The sequence below is a fragment of the Hylobates moloch genome, unplaced genomic scaffold (assembly GCF_009828535.3).
Source record: "Hylobates moloch isolate HMO894 unplaced genomic scaffold, HMol_V3 SCAFFOLD_24, whole genome shotgun sequence".
NCBI lineage: Eukaryota > Metazoa > Chordata > Mammalia > Primates > Hylobatidae > Hylobates > Hylobates moloch.
The window spans coordinates 8,624,216-8,646,784 of NW_026652299.1; the positions used below are offsets into that span (position 1 = coordinate 8,624,216).

A 22,569-nucleotide genomic window follows, 5' to 3' on the forward strand; every position below is an offset into this window, starting at 1 on the left:
AACTGCGTCGTGACCTTACTATTTAAATAAAAATTAGTCATAGATAATACATTTTCTTGCTTATTGCTGAATACCATTCCCTTTAGCTCTCCCCTATCTTTTTTGCATATTTTCACTAGATCGTTTCTCTCTGACAGTTTTCTCAAACTGAGCGGGGTCGTTCATATGTAACCTGGACATACCACAATTTTAGCCTTCAAATCGGCTTTTAAGATAAGAACCACCAGACCCAAGAAACTCAGAGATGCCTAAGTAATACAATTTTCTTGGTTTTTCTCTGTAGAATCACCTATTTTTTTAGCCATGAATTTCTAAATTGATATAATGAGAAACTCAGGGCCAAAATAGACATATAAACATTTTATTCTACTCATAATATTACTAATGGTATTAGATCTAAGACATTATATAATTCATCAAAGCCAAAGCTATAGTTCCCACCATTAGCAGATAAAATAACTTATTACTCTTTCACTCCCAATAATATAAGCACTTACTCTCTTGATATAAACAAAACGAAATAGTTTAGGGAGTAGATTAAGAAAACGTAGGTGGGTAATCTTGAAACAAACTGATATTTTCTCCACAACTAAAGTCGTATGTTATATTTAAAATAAAAAGATTTAAGACAACAGAAAACAATACCAAGAACTACCACAAAAATACCTCATAAGAAAGCAACATAGAAAATAATTAAGGATCTGAATGTTAAAATTATCTACCTATTCCTAACCAAATAAAACAAATCACTGTCAAATCACCATTTGGCTATGTTCGGCAGAAACAATTTCTATCTAATTTAATGATGTTTAACCGTCTGGAAATTCTTAACAAATTAGAATCAGGCTTATATTTTCAGTCTCAAATAAAAATGTTTCTTTCATTGCCCAGAAAGGCTTTTGTTGAAATAGGAAGTTTACTTCTTACTTCTTCAAGTGTATGTTCCATCACTGAAGAAGAAATTCTCTTTTGTGAAAGTTCTGATCCACGATAGTTCTAATTTAATCCATGATATGTCAAGTTTGACAAAGATATCTAGCCATGGCCAGCTGTCAGTAGTATACTGACAACTTTCTTCATACATCACTATTTCTTAATGCAAAGGTGGAAAAGTGTTAACTCACTGAAAATGGTCTGCCTATGTTGAAAGGTCACTTGTAACAGCATTGTGGGAAACCAAGCTTTGAACAATTATATCATTCTTTCAAGAATTAACAGGTTCTCAGTCAAAGATTTAAAATAAGCATATTGAATGTCCTTAGTATCTTTAGTCAATGGTGAATAATTGTATCCTCCCAGTTTCCTTTCTTCACTTATTCTTTGCGGTTTTCAGAGACCCTAAACTCACCTTCTGCTGCCGAAAAAGCAGATTTAGTTCTGAAGGTTAATCCAACTCAGCAGGATTGAAGGATGGCACTTTTCCTTGGTCGTAAGTATGTTGGCTCAGGCCAGACAGCTGTTAGGACATTCTCCTCTGGGAATCGTGCCCTCAACACCCACCGTTGATGCACATACATGGTCTACTGGCTGCCGACTTCCATGCCCATCTGCTCAAATGGCATGGTGCCCACTCACAAGTTGGCTGGATTCTTGCCCTTAGTGTGTAGGTGCCAGGCAATGATGGGTTTAGATGGGCAGCCTGCATAATACTACAAGTGACAATTTTTTTTTCTTTTTTTCTTTGTACAGTATCTGTCCTCTGTGCTTCCCTGAAAGAGAAACTTGTGTTTCTCCACCTTCGATTATACCTGTGGACACATGTGGCCTTGTACAGGTATGTCCAAATGTATGCGACCTGCCACCAACAGTAAGATGAAAGGCAAGAATTCACAGAGCCCCACATGACAAGTGCTAACACTGAAATGGGTTGGATTGTGAAAATCCTGACCACCTGGAGTCTGTCAGAAGATATTTACCATGAGTGTAAGTACAGCAGACCTCTCATAGATAGCAGTGGCATCAGGAAGCAGCTTAAGTTACAGCACTTTTGTCTGTTGCAGTTCCAGCACAAATCATTTGCCTTGCATTAAAAAGGCACATGCAACAGCAAGGGAAATAAATCAGGCAAAAAGAACAAACTTAATGGGAACACAATTTATATGTTCAATGAGGGCAAGGGTACAAGCTAGGATACTCAGACCTCAGAAATAACCCTGACTGCAGGTCTTAATGGAAAGAAAAAGAAACAGAAATAGCATCTCTCTTTCTAATCTACAGCAAACCCGTGGAGAGGAATAGATTGGCATAGGAGGTTGTGACTTTAATGATCCAAAGCATATGAATGCTTGTTAGCAGACAGCAGACAGACATAAGTAAGAACAACAGTAATGGCTGCATCTGCAGCCTGGCCTATGGCACTAAAACCAATCAGGCAGCATTGGAGAGCTGTGCCGGAAGGTATGTTAAAGCCGTGCTTTCCTTGTGTGTTTATTTAGGGGTGATTGAATTCAGGGTGTTGTCATTCTGCCTTGGAGAATGGTTATCCAATGTGTAGGCATGATCTTTCTCTCTGAATATGCTCTGTTGAGTCAGTTAGTTATGTGTGACTACTTGATCTGTCCTAGTCTTTATACAGTGCCAACATTCTCCAGTCCAAGTTCCAAAGGAACAGGGCCTAAAAACTTTTGGCTCCAGAATCAAATTAGGCTTCTCTGCTTCCCTAGCCAGAAGTGAATAAATACCCAATGGCCAAAACCAAAGAATTTGACATTGTGGAATGAATAGAGCTGTCATATACCACTAAAGTGTAGAAATATCTACTGTTTGAAGTCAAGACTAGTTCAACATCTTCAGTAATCAGAACAGACTTCTTTGGACACCTTTATGGGTTAGTCTGGCTTTTGATTGGAAATGTTTCTGGCAAGCTGTTGATTCCAGATATCAGAAATGTAAGAACATACGGTTTATAAGAGAAAGTCTGCCGTTTTTTTCTGTCAAAAAATTCTTCAAGGCAGCACATTTTTATAAAAGATGGGTCCTTCATTTACCTCCAGGTTAGCACCACTTACTTAGATGTATTCTAAAAGAGAACTAGTCAAAGAAGAGGTGAATCAGTATAGTTGAAAAACTAGTATTTGAAGCTAAATTGGGAGTTCACTCAGGAGTTTCTGGTGAAAATAGAAAAAAGAATGACTAGATTGATCCAAAACTCGTTAATCTGATTGCTGTGGTATGATTTAGCTATCAAAGTTCCCTGATAAATCATTTCTCTCACAACTTGTCACATCCCAAGGTTATAACAGTAAGAATCACATACAACTAATTTCTTGAAAATGAATAAAAGCAGATGTCCTATCAAGGGACTCTTGAGGGCAAGGAGCATGTTTTATTCATCTTTAAATCTGCAATACTTAGCATAGTGTATAACACTATATTAGAATTGGCCTTTCAACCTTTATGTAGTACCTCTTTATACATGTGACCTATTATTTATTTGAATTCATCACAAACTTCAATAGCTTTACCCTAAGATACCTTGTTAGAAACATATTCATCATTCTTTTTAAAATATGAACCAAGTCAGTCGCAAGCCTTTTCCAGGTGGACTTCCATAATTTCTCTTTGGAGCTTTGACATCTGCTCTTACTGAAATAGGATTGAATTTTCAAAATGACCCCCCCCCCCACAATGAGTCTTTAATTGAAATAATTGATCCTACTTTGGATACTAGTTCCTTGACCTGTGTCGCATATATAATACTTGGGGCTTATGTTCCTCTTCTAAAGAAAAAAACCTGACCTTTTGATTGGAAATGTTTCTTGGAGAAGAAACAATAATATAGATAGGTGGGCCAGGTGTGATGGCTCACACCTGTAATCCCAGCACTTTGGGAGGCCCAGGTGGGGGGATCATGAGGTGAAAAGATGGAGACCTTCCTGGCCAACATGGTGAAACTCCGTCTCGACTAAAAATACAAAAATCAGCTAGGCATGGTGACGCGCACCTGTAGTCCCAGCTATTCAGGAGGCTGAGGCAGGAGAATCGCTTGAACCCGGGAGGCAGAGGTTGCTGTGAGCTGAGATCACGCCACTGCACACGCCTGGCAACAGGAGCAAAACTCCATCTCAAAAAGATAGATGTAGATAAGAATATATAGATACATTTCTGCTTCTAATAGAATTAAACTTACATGTATTATTGTTTTAGACTGTCTTATATTCTATTATCATTTATCCTCTGAATTATTTAACCTCTTGGTACTTCTATTTTCTCAAAATATGACATGGTATAGTACTTACATCTCATAGGATTGCAAAAGGAATTTAAAAATTAATACATATATGCCTTAGAGCACTTGGTAAGCCTTCATAATTATGATCTTCCCTATACCAACTGTATTATCTTTCAGCTGATATTCTAGTAAATGGGTAAATACATTCTAGTAAATTGATAATTATCATTAAGCCAATGTATTTATGAAATTCTTTCATGCTTCTATAAACTCTTTTGAAATGATTTATTTCTTTCCTTGAAAAGAAATTCTAACCATTTTCTTCTAAGACATTTGAAAGCATTTTATTAGAAAAACCTTCAAACACACGAGATGGGAGTATACGGGGCAGGTTCACCAGGAGGTAGGAATCTTAAGATCGTCTTCAAATTCTGCCTATCCCAATCTCACCTCTGACCTTCAATAATATGCATCACACAAACTACATCTTTCCCTCCTATAATTCCCAGGTCTTGTCCTGTTCTAGCATTAGCCTAATGTAAAAAGTCTCATTATCTAAATCTAAATCTTATTATCTCACCAACTCAAAGACCAAAATCTATTCCTCTACATCACCTAAATTCAGCGCTGAAGGATGTTGAGCTAGACTGAGAGTAGCTATTAAGTAACAGGTGGGATTCAAACACAGGTTATTTTGTTCTAGAGCCAATAGTGTCTAACAAGTACCATGTTCCATCAGTGCTATGAGGTAGTTATGATCATTGCCTCTGCTCCATCGATCATGAATCTAAGGCAAGTGGGAAAATGTTGCAAAATTTCTAAGAGTCAGAGTCTATTGGTTAGCCCAGACTCATCTGATTAAAAACCCCATGCATTCTGTCCCCAAAGCTTTCAAATGCTGTACCTACTGCCTATCAAAGTGGATATTCAACAAATACCTGTTAGCTCACCATCATTTACATTGTATTGTTTGCAGATTAAGATATGGAATAATATTTATGACACTTTTACTCTGTTATTTTATATATAATCAAGTGCCTATTTTCTATTTTAATCATATTTCAGATAAGGTATTTTTATAACCATTTAGAACATTATCTAAGGTGAAATAACGATAGCAATATTTTGGAAATCAGGGAGATGAGTAGACTAAAGGTATGTGTTTACCACTCTATCCATTCAAAAGTAGTTATGAATTTTTATTTGTTGAATCCTGAAACCGGAAAACAATGTTCAGTTATTGATCTGTTATAGATATTATATTAGCTGAGGCAAAGATGTTAGGATAGATTTCTAGTTGAAAGTCGTGAATTGATCATCTATCTTAATCTCCCCTACCTATTAAGATCCTATTGATATCACAGTAAAATAATCAAAATATGTTATGTTTACAAACTCACAGAGAATGGGAATGTGAGCAAAACAGAATAATATGTCTCAGAAACTTTTGGAAGATAAAAGGTGTATGAAAGCACTGTAATGACTTTGTAAAATAAAAGAAGTTAGAACCTGCCTTTGCAGTTGTGGGGATGAAGGTATTAATGACAAAGAAGTTAACAAATTTACCTTTTGCTACAGAATATCCAAGAGGCTGATCACTTGGTAGTGCCTGGTACCAGGAAGATACGGTCAAGACTGCCTACAACAGCCATCATTCAGAAAGGCTAGACTCCCAGGCTTACTCACCCATTGCAAATACTCAGCTGACGGCTCCCAGACCTTCATGAGACAAGATTAAACAAGGAAGCTTCTAGAGTCTAGACTCAAGTTCACTTGGCATTGCAGAGGGAAGAGGTGAATGTGAGACTGCAAACTAGGGGATTAAAATCTACCTCATTAGCAATAAGACTTTTAGCCCCCATCCTCAGTCAATTTCCCAGATATGTCAGAGGCAAAAATACATCCCTTCATTCAGAAGATTGGAGGAGTCTTCTCTAGCAGAAGTGAATGACTCCCAGGTCCTGCAGACACTAAAATTTGGATACCCCCAATGAAAAGTCAGCTTCAATAATGTGATTGATTTAGAGAAGACTGTCAGTCAAGAAGTCCGGTGCCCCTGCTCCAAATACAAGGAAATTTTAACCAGCATTTTAAATGCCTCTTTTAAAAATGTGAAAAGGCAGGTATGAGTTATTATAAATTAACTACTTACTAACTTACAACTAATAATTAAGGAAATATTTATTGTATGAATAATAACATTGAATAATATGTACAATGTACTGTTTCAAGTGATGAATAAAACACCCTCTGTCCTCATGAAGCTTGCAATCTTTACAAAAAGTTGTGAAATGAAATAAGAATATCAAAATAAGCAAACAGAAACCCAAAGTAAGCAGAAATAATACAAGAAACAGATGGTAACAAACGAACAAAAACTATTAGCACTAAAATTAAAATAAGAAAATATATAGGACTCATAAAAACAGAAATAATAATAAATGAGAATGGTATTAGGAAAGTAAAAATATAAATATATTTTTTAAATCAAGTAAATTTCTGGAGGAAAAAATAAGTAACTCAAAAATATCAGGAAAAGCGAAGACACGAGTAGAAAGAAAAGATCAAGGCCAGGTGCGGTGGCTGACGCCTGTAATCCCAGCACTTTGGGAGGCTGAGGTGGGTGGATCACTTGAGGTCAGGAGTTCGACACCAGCCTGGTCAACATGCTGAAACCCCATCCTAACTAAAAATAAAAAATTAGCCAGGTGTAGCGGCCCGTGCCTGCAATCCCAGCTATTTGGGAGGCTGAGGCATGAGAGTCTCTTAAACCTGGGAGGCGGAGGTTGCAATGAGTAATGAGATCCTGTCTCCAAAAAAAGAAAGGAAGAAAGAAAGAAAGAAAGAAAGAAAGAAAGAAAGAAAGAAAGAAGAAAGAAAAGATCAGAGAACAAAGTAGGAAGTTCAACATCCGCCTAATAGAAAAATCCAAAAGAACAATTTTTTTTAATAGCTGGAAAAAGAATTTAACATAAAGTACAAGAGAACGTCTCCAAATTTTACGATATGAGCCTCTGACTGAAAGAGCCTACCAAGTGCCCGTACAATAAATGAACAAGAAGGACCATATAGTTACAGAACACTGGGGCTAAGAAAAGATTGTAAAATCTTCCAAAAATAGTGTATGTGTGAGAGAGAGGAAGGGAGAATAATCACTTACAACAAAAAGTTGGTAATCAGAATTGTATTGGACTCTTCCAAAACTGACTGGAGGCTAGAAGAATGCTTTCAAAATTTGAGGAGAAAATATTGTCCACTTATAATTAAATAATCTGTTAAATTATCAATCAAATGATAGCATTAAGTAAACACATTTCCTGATATGGAAGGACTAAATGTGTTTTTTCCACTATATTCTTGCTTGGAAGCAACTAGGGGAAGTGTTTAGGCAAAATCAAGGACTTGACCAAGGGAAAAAAATCATTAGAAATAAGGCACAGGGGCCAGGCACGGTGGCTCATGCCTGTAATCCCAGCACTTTGGGAGGCCGAGGCAGGTGGATCACAAGGTCAGGGGTTTGAGACCAGTCTGGCCAATATGATGAAACCCCGTCTCTACTAAAGATACAAAAAAAAAATTAGCCGGGCGTGGTGGCACACACCTGTAATCCCAGCTGCTTGGGAGGCTGAGGCAAGAGAATAGCTTGAATCTGGGAGGTAGAGGTTGCAGTGAGCTGAGATCACACCATTGCACTCTAGCCTGGGAGACAAATAATAATAATAATAAAAGACAAAAAAATAAGGCAGAGGAACACAGGAACATAGGAACATGGCAACAAGAAGTTCCATGTTCTGCACTGTGTGTTAGGCCAACAGAGCCTTTAGTTCAAGATGTATTAAGCAAGCAGATGGAGAATGATGGGAAGAAATTTTTTAAAAGGAGGAACTACATTATTTAATAATTCAGTGTTTGGCAAAAAGATAGGAATTTGGCAATTTTGTTGATATTTTTGGAAAAATAGCTATAGTTATGATAAAATATAAGTAAAATTAAAATGAAGGCAATCACTTACTCCATCCAAGAAAATTGAATACAAAGAAATTTATGTTTATATAATTATTGACATAGTTGGAAAAATTTAGAAAATAACAATAATGTCAATTAGTAATTGAACTAAAAATTGTGAAAAACTATGATGAAACAATAGAGGGAAGGGAAGAAGCTGTGAGGTGTAAACGAGATATTAAACTATAGTAACAGAAAGTGCATAATGCCTAGAACAGATAAATCAGGGTAAACAGTATATGAGTAATATTTAAAAAGAAAAGAAGGTTAATACAAAAAAGAAACAACAAAAAACAAAGCTGTTGAAGGCAGTTGCCTCTAGGAAGGGGAACTGATGAATAGGCAGGTAGAGAAGTCAGAGAAATGCTATGTTGAATCAAAAGCTTTCTAGACTAATGTGTTAACTTCATGTATAACTTTAATAAACATAAATATTGATTACAATGTAATGTATCATTTTAAAAGGAAACTTTTTTTTCAAAAGGTTGAAAGAAAGAGAAAGTGACCAGGCTATTCTCACACCTAACTGGATAAATGAGAGCTCTCACCCATCAATTTACATCATGAAAAGTCCCACTTCCCCATCAGATCCTTCAATATAAGTGGAATACAAAAAGAATTATGATTCAAGAGAATAATTTTGCAAAATTACAATGGTAGCAACTAGTAGATTCAAAGACTGCACGCACCACTCATCTTTGTGGCTTAGGGCAAGTCGTTTAACGTCTCTGTGTCTCAGTCTTCTCATCTACAAGATGGAGACAGTAATAGCTCCTATTTCCTAGAGCTGTGGGGCGATCAAATGGATTAATACTTCTGAAGTGACTTCAGGGGCAGTGTGAAATAAGTGCTCAATGATGTTAGCTAGTATTATCATCAAAAGAACCCCTGAATTCTTTATCCGAACAATACCTTTTTAAAGTAGAGGCCATACCCTTCTGCTCTTAAGGCTTCAGATTGAAGACTCACTCCCTAATGCACCTTCTAAGGGCTGTAAACATATTCGGGGTTAAAGGAGAAGGCAAAGGAAAGTGGGGACTCTAGCCTTTCTCTAATTCCCTGTGGCCTTGGCTTCCTCTTGGTCTTTGAAGGCATTTTACACAGACAAATGAGTCTTCCCCAAGAAATAGTCAACTAGCGAAATGCTTACATTTGCTTTAGCACCATATCAGAAAAAAAAAAAAATTCATGCTATTATTTAACTCTATGTTTATCTTCTTTCTAGACACTAAGTGGAAGGAGCTGCAAAATAACCTCTTGGCTGTCATTAGCGGGTGAGGGGCCATTAGATCCTTGGCTCTAGAAAGCCCACAGAAACATTTTCATATTTCCACTGTTTACAGACATCTACAAAGAAAAGAGAAAGTCATTTCACTGGTCACCTACTTAACACCATTTTATATTCAAATCAAAGGAAGTTGCCAAAATAGGATTAATTTTTTAAAAATAACTCTCTCACTAATGTTCCCCTTGGAAGACTAGAGAGGGAGTCCAATTCTGAGCCCATTTTTAATCCTCCATTGTGTATAAACTACAAAGCACGAGTTTGCTCATTAGTACTCTCGGCAAGGGCCATCATTTTTAAATGATCAAAGTGTTTGTTTGGGGAGAAATCAGTCACATAGGGTAATGATTCCCAAACTGTGGTCCTGGGCATTTAGCACAGAATCCTCTGTGGTTCATTTAGGGGATATTTTCAGCGAAATGTGAAGGCTGATAAAATATAGGACCAAGTGGGAATGTTTTGAAGACAGACTAACAGAGAATGGTCATTATATTGTTTTGGAGATAGGAATTTGAAATCAGTGACAATTCAAAGATGTGGAATGGAAAACTAAAATCATAGGACATGAACAGATGCAAAACATACCTAGGAACCAATGATTTTGGTCACATGCAAAAAGAACATATTTAATATAAACAAATTTTTTAATACTAACTCTTTCCCCCCCAAGAACAAGAATTATAAACTCTTAAAACAAAAACTATATAGCTAAACTTTAAAACAGAAAACTTTAACAGAATAATCTTTAAAATAAAATTTTCATAGTGCAAAAGGCAAACATTTTTGCTCTTTATAAGTAGAGATTATTTAAATAGGGATTCCTAAATTTTAATCATAAACAAAGAAAATATGATTGTATTCCTATTTCATATTATCAAATTTCTCTGGTTATTTGTGGCTTTACCACTGATTTTATGTCCCTCATCTAGCCACAATGAAAGACACACCCAACTCAGCAGCAATAAGAAGAAAAAGTTGAGATTATTTTTGAAATGTTAGCCACAAACTCAACAGAAGCTTAACGGTAAAGTTATTGAAGGAATGTAATGACTATTTATTAAGCATCCTTTACGGGAATTTGGTGGGGGTTTATTTTCCCCCCTCAAGAAACAAGATACATTGTAGGGAGCTCTGGAGAAGTTAATTTGGGGTCTAAAGTTAAAGAAGAAAAGGATTAAGATGGAGGCTGGAAGCACTTGGTGAAACTAATGAATTTGGGGGTTAGAAAATTTTTAAATATACATATTGTCACTTTATGCTACAAAACACCATTTAAAATTTCTGCTTAAGAGAAAGCACTTTTACCTGGTTTATGAAGTCTTTCTAATGGTGCTGGCAAAGAATAAATAGATTTCCTATGATAGCAATTAATGATTGATACCATAGTACATGATGAAGGTGAAGTGCATTCTAACCATGAAACAAGGATCTATCAGGAATGAGGATCTCTATTATTTTGACCACCCTCAAACACACCTGAAGGAAACGCACCTGGAAATGACAGCCACTCATATTGCAGTAATTTATAGGATTGGTGTAGCACTCCTAGGGGGCATTGCAGAATCTTAGAGGAGACGCAGTTTGAAGGAAACTCACATGTGATTATGACCTGGTCCCAGCCCAATCAGAGATTAAAAACCAATCTGAGAACCAAAAGTTTGAAGCAAAGAAAAATGCAAGATAAGTTCAAAGTATACAAGCTTCAATCTACGTGTCAGTAGTTTAAATCAATGGGGTAATGAAAACTTCAATAGGGACAAAGTAAATTAAAGAGAAAAAGATTATTTTTCTTTTAAGTAGAGACCATATCCACACCATTCTAGTAAACAGATGAGCAGAGCACTTGTTACACAGCAGGCATGGGATAAATGTTAAACTCAATAGGAACATATTAATAAAAATGTTTCATTTCATTTTTCAAAATGGTTTTACATATATTAAACTCATTTTGTGAAAGCAGAAGCACTGTATTATATAGAGGAAATTATTACATTCATTTGGAAAATGAGGAAATTGAGCTACAGTTTAAATGAGTATTTCTTGAGAAATTTCTATAGGCAAAATACTGTGTTAAGTACTGTGTTGGCTGAGCACGGTGGCTCATGCCTGTATTCTCGACACTTTGGGAAACCAAGGAGGGAAGATTGATTGAGGTCAGAAGTGTGAGACCAGCCTGAGCCACATAGTGAGATCTTTGTTTCTACCAAAAAAAAAAAAAAAGCTGGGCATCGTGGTGTACCTGTAGTCCTATCTACTTCAAGGCAAGAGCATTGTTTGAGCCCAGGAGTTCAAGGCTGTGGTGAGCTATAAACACACCACTGTACTCCAGTCTGGGCAACAGAATGAGACGTTGTCTTAAAACAACAACAACAACAACAACAACAAAAGGACTGTATTAGCCAGGCAGGATTATTTTTAGTTTTTTTTTTTTTTTCTTACCTACCTCCAAAATGTCATTTGATAGACAAAATCAGTCGCTTAAATCAGTATTATTGATTGTTAAATTTATGCTTAAATATATAAAGTAACTAGATATTAGATAACTAGTTATCCAGTCCCATACTAATACATAATGTTTCCCTGAGGCCACATAAGAATCTACTTCCCTTTTACGATTGGACTGTTCCATCCCCAAACATCCAACAAAGATATAGATGGAAATGTGGATAAAGGAATTAGTCCTGCTTTATTGAAATTAGAGTCATCAGAAATAATTCCTAAGTAAGCTAGCTAGATGGCAATGCCACTAAATCAGTTCTTTCAGTTGGCTATCCCTCTCTTGACTATGCAGCACTGTCCAATTTTGTTGAGGTCATATTATACAGTAAGACTTTAAGTTGATGCTAAAGGCACTTGTCCTTCAGACTTTTGCCTCACCAAGAATCTTGCCTTCTCTTCAGTGTATGCAACCCTTCACCCTGTCGAATGCTATTCTTTGCAATTCAGCTCACATGATGTACTTCAAAATATAAGCAAGCAGAGCAACAAGCTGCATCAGCAGCTGTGTCATTTCAGGTTACGTGTTTCTGTCTTTTCTTCCTGAGACTTGGGCGGCTGAGAAGCTGACCTCCCTAGTGGAGTCAACTGCCATGGGCTAATAGTCAAAGAGAAAGAACGAGCTCTCAAGAGCAAGGGCAATCACAGCAGAGAAAATTCTGGTTTGCCTCATCTTACCTTCCTGTCTTTTACCCTGACATGCCAACTCGATCATTTATAAAGACTGTCTTTTCATGAGGTTCCAATTTTAAACTTCAGTTTAAGGACAGTTTCTTTTGGTCAATTTTGCTTCCAGTAAACAAAATTGTAATACGACAGCATTTCACCTTTAGCTTTAAAAAAAAAAAAAAAGAAAGAAAAATACAATCCAAAACAAAGAAATCTCTGAGTATTTAGAGATTTCTAAAGTGTTTTAGAGTGTCCTATTCTCGTACTCGTACTGAAACTGAGGGACCCTTTCAGCTGTTCTACATTTTTATTCCCCCTTTGTGAGCTCGTATTTCTTATCTTATCCTTTCTAGATACTTTTATATACTTAATCATTTTTAAAAGATATGTTTGTATCAGTACAAAAAAAAAGTATAGCCTCTGATGGTGCCCACTGATGCTGTTTTCACTTTCCTCATTGATTGTTGTTCCCACTACCCAGAAAAGACATGGCTTACATCTGAAAGACACCTTAAATCTCTATAATTCCAACAATACAGACCTCTTTAGGCTGATACTAGTTAGTCATTGGTCATGAAAAATCAATGTATTTGTTATGAATAAATTACAATACCTGACAACACCTCACAGCCAAGCTGACTTTCTCCTACTATTGCTTATCTGAAGACCAGCTCTTCTAACAGGCTTAGTTTAGCTACAGAACCAGTTAACAGAAGCCAGAATAAAGTCAGGCCCCTCTCTTCTGCTATCTTGAGAGAATGCATATTCAGTGAGCCTCTCAAGTCTCAAAGTCAGTGAGTACCCCACTTTGAATCTTTGCTGCCAGTTAGGCCGAAGTGCTAGGTCAAATGTAAGCATTCTTGTAGCCCTTCCCTGTCTCCTTTACCTGCTTCTAGTACTGGCTTAATTTGTTAAGGTTAATCTTCTATCCCTGGCAGCTGGCTTTTGGTCTCCTGATCCTTCCAGTGATGAGGAGTATTTACCCTGAACCACTCTGCTGCTTCAAGGGCTTTCTCCCCTGACGTCCTGCTCATTCTCTTTCCTGGCAGCAGGTTATGTTGTTAGTATCCCTGCTACTTAGTAGGTGCCCTGTTACATACAGTCACATCTCTTATTGCATAATGCCATCTCACCTAAGTCCTTGTGACCTTTCTACTGCCAGGCACCTAGTCCAGCTGTTGCACGTGATTGCCTCAAACATCTCTGAGTTTCCTTTACCCTCAAACATTTGCCTTATCAGGGCCAGTCCTCAAAACTGTATTAATTCTCAATCTGCTGGAAACTGAGATTTGCTGGTGAATGGCAGCAAGGGTAAGTAAGTAAAAGCCCCTACAAAGTTCACGGAGCAAAGTTGATCCTGCAATAACTCAATATTCTCTCTCCTCTTTTCCTCCCCAGTGCCCATCTTTCACACATGCACACCCCTTAGGGAAATATTTTGTGGAGAAGGAAAATTTAAGTACAGACATGCTTCATTTTATTGTGCTTCACTTTATTAAGCTTCAATGTGTGTGTTCTGACTGCCCCACCAACTGGCAGTTCCCCTGTCTCTTTCCCTCTCCTCTGCCTCCCTATTCTCTGAGATACCACAGTATTAAAATTAGGCCAATGAATAACGCTACAATGGCCTGTAAGTGCTTAAGTGAAAAGAAGAGTTGCAGATCTCTCACCTAATTCCAGCACTTTGGGAGACCAACGTGGGCGGATCACCCGAGGTCAGGAGTTTGAGACCAGCCTGGCCAACGTGGCGAAACCCCATTGCTACTAAAAATACAAAAATTAGGTGGGCAGGGTGCCGAGTACCTGTAATCCCAGATACTCTGTATCTGGGAGTATCTGAGACAGGAGACTGGGGCAGGAGAATCGCTTGAACCCAGGAGGCAGGGGTTGCAGTGAGCCAAGATCACACCACTGCACCCAGCCTGGGCAACAGAGGGAGATTCTGTCTCAAAAAAAAAAAAAAAAATCAAAAGCTAGAAATTATTAAGTTTAGTGAGGAAAGAATGTCAAAAACCAAGTTAAGCTGAAATCCAGGCTTTATGTGCCAGTCAAGTTGTGAGTGCAAAGGAAAAGTTGTTGAAGGAAATTAAAAGTGCCCCTACAGTGAACGCAGGAATGATAAGAAAGTAAAACAAACTTCTTGTTGCTATGAAGAAAGTTTGACTGGTCCAGATAGAAGATCAAAGCAGCCACAACTTTCCCTTAAGAGCTAACACCAAATCCAGGGCAAGGCCCTAACCCTCTTCAATTCCTTGAAGGCTGAGAGAGGTGGAAAAACTACAGAAGAAAAGTCTCAAGGCAGCAGAGGTTAGTTCATGAGGTTTAAGGACAGATGTCATCTCCATAACATCTAAGTACAAGGTGAAGCTGAAAGTGCTGTTGTAGAAGCTGCAGCAAGTTATCTAGAAGATCCAACTAAAATTAATGATGAAGCTAGCTACACTAAACAACACATTTTCAATGTAGATGAAACACCTTTATAGTGGAATATATCATCTAGGATTTCCATAGCTCAAGAGGAAAAGTCAATGCCTGGTTTCAAAGCTTCAAAGGACAGGCTGATTCTCTAGTTATCGGTGTCTTTAAGTTGAAGCCAGTGCTCATTTGCCATTCCAAAAATACTAGGGCCCTTAAAAATGATACTAAATATACTTTGCCTGTGTTTTATAAATGGAACAACAAAGCCTGGATGACAGCACATCAGTTTACAGCATGACTTAACTGAATATTTTAAGCCCATTGTTCAGATCTACTGCTCAAAAAAAAAAGATTCCATTCAAAATATTACTACTCATTGACAATGCAGCTAGTCACTCAAGAGCTCTGATGGAGATGTACAAGGACAATAATGTTGTTTTCATGCTTGCTAACATCCGTTCTGCAGCTCATGGATCAAATAGTAAATTTGGCTTTAGAGTTTTGTTATTTAAGAAATATATTTAAAGCCGGGTGCAGTGGCTCACACCTGTAATCCCAGCACTTTGGAAGGCCAAGGCGGTGGATCACGAGGTCAGAAGATCGAGACCATCCTGGCTAACACGGTGAAACCCCGTCTCTACTAAAAATACAAAAAATTAGCCAGGCATGGTGGTGGGCGCCTGTACTCCCAGCTACTCGGGAGGCTGAGGCAGGAGAATGGAGTGAACCCAGGAGGCAGAGCTTGCAGTTAGCCAAGATCACGCCACTGCACTCCATCCAGCCTGGGCAACAGAGTGAGACTGTGTCTCAAAAAAAAAAAAAATTTAATAAGACTATAGCTGCATAGGCAGTGATTCCGCTGATGGATCTGGGTGAAGTAATTTGAAAACCTTCTAAAAAGGATTTACCATTCTAGATGTCACTAAGAATATTCATGATTCATGAGAGAAGGTCAAAATATCAACATTAATGTGAATCTGGAAGAAGTGGGTTCCAATCCTTATTAATGACTTTGAGGGGTTCAGGACTTCAATGCAGAATGTAACTGTAGATGTGGTAAAAATAACAGGAGAACTAGAATGAGAAGTGGAGCCTGAGGATGTAACTAAATTGCTGCAATCACATGGTAAAATTTTAACAATGAGAAGTTGCTTCTTACAAATGAGCAAAGAATGTACTTGAGATGGAATGTACCCCTAGTGAAGAGGCCGTGAATGTCGTTGGAGTGACAAAATTTGGAATATTCCATAAACTCAGTTGATAAAACAGCAGCAGAGTTTGAAAAGATTGCCTCCAATTTTGAAAGAAATTCTACTGTAGGTAAAATGCTGTCAAACAGCAACACATGCTACAGAGAAATCTTTCACAAAAGAAAGAGGCAACCAATGTGGTAAAAAGGCAAATTACACAAAAATATTGCCTTTCAGAAACACATGATCATCGCACCTTCTACAAAAGGCAAACTTTCACATTAAGATAACAGTGTCTCACTTTATCTCCCAGGCTGGTGTGCAGTGGTGCAATCATGGCTTACTGCAACCTCCACCTTCAGGGCTCAATCTTCCCACCTCAGCCTCCCAAGTAGGTGGGACTAGAGTCACGCAAAAGCATGCCCGATTAATTTTTTTTTAAATTTTTTTGTAGAGACAGGGTCTCGCTACATGGGCAAAGTTGGTCTTGAATTCCAAGGCTCAAGTGATCCTCCTGCTTCAGTCTCCCAAAGTGTTGGGATCACAGGCATGAGCCATCATGCTTGGCTCATATTGTTTTTTATACAAAATGCTATTGCTCTCTTAATAGACTATAGAATAGTATAAACATAACTTTTATTTGCTCTGCGAAATCAAAATTTTTGTATGACTTGCTTTATTGCAATATTTGTTTGTTTTGGTAGTCTGGAACCAAACCTGCAATATATCTGAAGTTTGCTTGCACAGATTTTCTTAGACACAGTTGAGCTATGTCTAGACTTTTCTTAAGACATAAGAGGAAGTTGGAGACTTATAGGCAGGATATAAGGTGGATATTTGTAGCTTTTGAATGCAAGATGACTTCTATGATATAGTGCTCTTTGTTTCATAGGCTGAGTTTCAAAGCAGAGACAGGCAAATATAGGGACTCTTCCTAGATTTTGTTTGTTTGTTTAGCTTTGAGATATCAAACATTTGACGCTCAGTAAATAATAGAAGCTGGATTCTGATTCATAAGGTCTAGGTTAGGTGCAGGAATCTGTATTTTTAAAAAGCCCTTTAATGATTCTTAGCCAAATTAGGTAATCACTGCACTAGAGAAGGGTGATAATTGCCAGGTACCCTGGATAATTGCATGCACCTTAGCATGGTAGCAAATGAGCATTTCTCATTCTAAATGAGCCTAAGACTTTACCTCTAGGATTTTAGTGTTGCTTTCTAAAGACTCCAAAATCATAGCCAAAGAAAATAAATTGGTGATTCCAGACTGGCGATGAAAAATGGTGCTCAAGCAATTCTATATTGCATTTCTATGTTACAATCTGCATCTAATCTAAAACAATCAAACTCAAAATGTATGAAGCATGTACTATGTATGCTCAGTAGCAGGAAAATTAACACAAGATCAGAAAAATGGGCCTGACGCAGTGGCTTATGCCTATAATCCCAGTGTTATGTGAGGCTGAGGTAGGAGGATTGCTTGAGGCCAGGAGTTTGACACCAGCCAGGGCAACACAGTGAGACACATCTCTACAAAAAATAATAGTAATAAAAAATTTAAAAATTAAAAAAAGAAAAATAGCCAACATTTTGTTTGTAGGTTTATAACAATCCCAAATCAGTAAAATGCACTTAACATAATACTATTTTATTTAGCGTGAATTCTTCAATACAGACATCATGAACATTTATATGTCATTTTAGATACTATTTAGCCAATATCAATTTCTGATAAGCCTTAGATTTTAATGAGTTCTTTGTTTCTTTTTTTTTTTTTTTTGTGACAGAGTCTTGCTGTCGCCCAGGCTGGAGTGCAATGGCGCGATCTCGGCTCACTGCAGGCTCCGACCCCCGGGGTTCAAGCCATTCTCCTGCCTCAGCCTCCCGAGTAGCTGGGACTACAGGCGCCCGCCACCTTGCCCGGCTAATTTTTTTTTTGTATTTTTAGTAGAGACGGGGTTTCACTGTGTTAGCCAGGATGGTTTCGATCTCTGACCTCGTGATCCGCCCGCCTCGGCCTCCCAAAGTGCTGGGATTACAGGCGTGAGCCACCACGCCCAGACTAATGAGTTCTTTAAAACTGGTAACTTCTCAATTTTTATTGCCACCTTAGAAATAAAATAATAAGAAAAATTTCATCCTTCAATGGAGTTCATGAATGCCGAAAATTGAATACTTTTGTATTTCTCATTGAAAAAATAATAACTATAAGTTTTGAAGTTTTTTCTGAAAATAATATATAGTCTCTGCCCTCTAGAAACTTAGAGTTTTGTGGAGGACCTTGACCATTGATAGATAATTATGGTGCGGCATAATAAATCTTGTAATCCTCCTTGAAGTAGGCTGGCATCTCTTCTGTACTCAGAAAGCAGAGGCTTCATTTGCTTTGTTGGATACCACATTTCAAGTTACATACAGGTTCTCAAACATTTTTCATAGGACATTACATTCTTAAAAATTTTTTTAATTCCTTAAAGACCTTGTTAATGTGGGTTACAACTACCAACATTTAGCTTGTTAGAAACTAAATTTGAGTAATTTTAATAACACATATCAAGTAGATACAGTAAATAAATGCATTGCTTGTTAACACAAATAGCATATTTTTAATAAAATAACTATTTCCTAAAATAAAGAAAAATTCAGTGACAAGAGAGGCAATGGTTTGCGTTTTTGCAAATGTCTTTAATGTCTGGCTTAAGAGAAGACAGCAGGAAATCTCTTCACTATTGTGATACATGTCATGTAGGCTCTGGAAGGCTTCACTGTACACCCTTATAAAAATCAGAGTGAAAAAAGCAAATCATATGTTAGAATTATTACGAAAATAGATTTGACCTCTTAGACCCCCTGAAAGGATAAGGAACCCCAAGGGATCCCCAGATCACCCTTTGAGAATCACTGATGTAGAACACTCCCTGTCAGAGAGTGTAAGTACACATACTTGAGTGAATAAACAAATGAGTATGCAATAGAAAGTGAAAGGTAGGCAGCAAAATGCAAAAGACCCTTTTCTGTTGTCAAAACTTCTAGTGGACGTTGTTTATGTTGTCTGACCTGAATGTAACCCATACTTGGTGAGAGTGAGGACTATTTTTCCTAATTATGTTTCTGACGAGTACTGTCCAAATTCTAACTTTGCCTTTTAAGCCCTTATTCCCCCTCAAGCTGATGGAGAAGAATTCCTTTTAATTCTACAACAGACTACTCTAAGCATGTGAACAGCCAGCTCTCATCTTACCCACTTAATGGAGAAAGACTGTCTTAACAGAGGGAAAAAAAGGCAGTACATAAAAGAGAGGCAAAGGTGCATAGATAGAGAAAAGAGCATATCTAAATTTCAGTTATGTCGCATATTTTAGTTTCCAAGTCATTCACAATACTCCTCACTGTGAGAATCTATGTTCCTTTCCCTTAGATATGGCAGGGCTGTAACTACCAAGAAAGTGACTCCTTAAGATTTCCACTACTGGTACATAAAGGGTTATACAACTTCTTTCTGGTCCTCTTGGAACATTGGCTCCTGGAACTTAGTCCCTATGCCACAAAGAAGCTGAAGGAGGCCATGGAAAGGCCCATGTGGAAGGAAATAGAGCCCCCTCCAATCTGCAACCCTCAGCCCCAGCTGAGCTTTCAGGAAACAATAGCATTAGCTTTCAATCATGTGAGAGAACTGTCTTCAAAGTAAATTTTTTCAGGCCTAAGTGGAGCTGCCCCAGCCAATGAGCTGAGCCTTGCCTTGTGAATCCCGCCCAAACTGCAGATTTGTAAGTTAAATACACAGCTGGGGATGGTTTATCAGTAGATCATGAATACGTGTTATAAAAGCAAATACTCTTTTTTCTTTTCTAAACTAGTTCAAATGCGGTTTCTATATTTGCAACCAAAAAAGACCTGAGCAGTACATGATTATTCTTATATAGATTGTCTTATTTAATAGTTTTTTTTACTACTTACTATCAAATGACAGAGAAGACAAAAGAAAGAAGATACATCCTCTGCTATCACGTAATAATTTAACTAGCTGCTCAAAACTCAAGCTTATTTAGGATATATAATTATTAATTTATTCATAGCATGTCTTCTGCATACGAATATCAATTCCACTTTTTTAATAACATGATGCAAATAACCTAAATTAACAAAGTAGTTAGATTTATTTTCTTATTAAATACTGTTCTCGATTGTTTTTGAAAATTGCAACTGAAACTTTGAGTAAAATGTTTCACTGATATAGGTGAATAATATAAAAGTTTTCTTATATAATTGCTCATTTAATATTTTCCATCAATATTAAATAATTTTTGTAAATCCTTAGAACCTTGTGACAAAAGCCTCCTGAAATATTTTGCTTAAGGGAATGAAGTCATCTCTCTTCCTCACATGATCAATTGTTGATCTGAAGGAATCTTTGAAGATATAGTAACTCATTTGTGTTCAAGCATAACAGTGGAATGATTCCCTTGAAATTTGTCAGTCTTTAAAAAAATGCTCTCTAGACAGACATATGTATTTTATTTTCAATGTATAACATACTAATTTCTTTCAAGTATTATGTATATTATACTATTCAATTATATCACATTATTTTTTATATTACTCAAATAGACAACGTCCACTGTCTTTTCTGATTCTCTGACTTGGATTTGACTGTTTCTTTTTCCATTGAAACCACATCTGCTACTATGTTGGGTTTTCAAGATGATCATCATTAATAGCCTTAGAGATATTGGTGGTTTGCAGCAGTTAGAGAGGCCTCCCCCAAAATATTGCACCCATTTCTAAGTTCAAGGAAGCAACTTTAAAAGAGTTACAGTGGCTTCTGAAGATTACTTCAGAGAGCGTTAGTCACCCCAAGATCTGTGGTTGAGAATGACAGTGGTGAGTATCCCCACTACTTTTCTTCACTGTGCTATGCGGATACCTGCTGCACACCCACAGAAATATTGGAGCTTCTGTTTTTCAGGCGTTTGCCTCCTCAGGGAAGAAACACCAATGGATGCAGATCATTATCACAGGGATCTCTGACAACCACAAGGCCTTAAAGGGCTATCAGGTCAGTTTCCATGATAGCTTTTCTCTCTTCCAGTCTTTCCGCCCTGAATATTTGCCAACTACTTCCGCCAATTTCTTCCTGTCCCAAAACTTAGCATTTGATCTGTGATGGGCCTTAACTTACTATGCAGTTAATACATTTTCAAATTAGTCTTTGGTTAATATTTTAATAGCATCGAGCACTGCTAATACTTGTGCTCTTCCTCATTTCTTTCACTCGGGTCAGACTAGAGTCTTCCCAAGACTCTCAGTTCATTGGTTTAGGAGCCCTTGAGATGCATTAAAGAGCTAATGACCCATGAAAACTCAGGCTTGCTATTTTTTAACCCTCTGTGGTTTTCTTTCTATGTGTGCACAGTCCACCACTACAGAGTGTCCATTTTCAGATTATGCATCTGCAGGTTCATTGGGAAAATTAATAGTCTACAATATAAAGTTGATTTAAAACTTGGATATAAAAAGTCTCTGTAGTGTTGTTACTTTTTTAGCAGTGGAGTGAATAACATTGATATGTCTAATTAATACCCACAGAGAATTTTTTTCCCATTTGATCAATTACAAAAATATTGTTAATATTTTTTTCGGGATACATTGTGTTTGTATAAAGACTTCATTATAGAGTCATTATTCTACTTTTTCCAGGAGGAAATGTGAATATGAAAGAACCATTGAGTAGCTCCATTGTTCCTCCAGATATGGGGGAGACCATACTGATTAATCTGTACCAATTCTTTTAACAAGTAAATCAAATAGGCACTCAAAAGTGCTGCATAATTTCTATCACTTCAACTGAATTTATAACTCATCTCAGTTCTCATGAAAAGAAAATGAATAAATTGTTAAAAATCAGGTGTAAAAAAATAACCTATAGGCACACAGATGCTTTATATGACCTGGAAAACAAATAGAATAGGTAGGGCTAAGCATACTTGGCAAACACAACAAAAAAGGAGAAAATGTTTCTGAAAAAATAAGTTTCTTTTAAGTATTTTGTATGTTTCTTTCTTTTTTTAAAAAATTAAAAGCTCAGTTAGTGTTTGCCAATTATGGATGGGAGAGATGTTGGAACACAGTGCTCTCAAAGGTGGTGATCAAAGTCTTTTCATTTAGCTTTTTGTGACTATTAAGCTGCTCATTTGGTGAAGGTGATCATTAGTGTCTTAATTTGAAACAAAAGCTTCGGGACAAGAACTTCTGGTTGAAGATCAATATGAGAGATATCGTTTCAGTTACAGCTTTAATAATTGTAACTGTAGGGAGCCTGGCAGAGCTGGTATTAT

At 37.2% G+C, this 22,569-nt stretch overlaps 1 protein-coding gene and 1 long non-coding RNA gene across 2 annotated transcripts in view; one reads left to right on the top strand and one right to left on the bottom strand.

Moving 5' to 3' along the window:
- ARHGAP15 (Rho GTPase activating protein 15) overlaps window positions 1-22,569 on the bottom strand; it is a 645,466-nt gene that overhangs the window by 577,631 nt on the left and 45,266 nt on the right. The gene's annotated exons all lie outside the window — the stretch shown is intronic.
- Window positions 1,379-6,289, top strand: LOC131382432 (uncharacterized). Its single transcript, XR_009211925.1, has 3 exons — window positions 1,379-1,774; window positions 2,218-2,397; window positions 5,750-6,289. It is a non-coding gene; the product is annotated as an uncharacterized LOC131382432 (long non-coding RNA).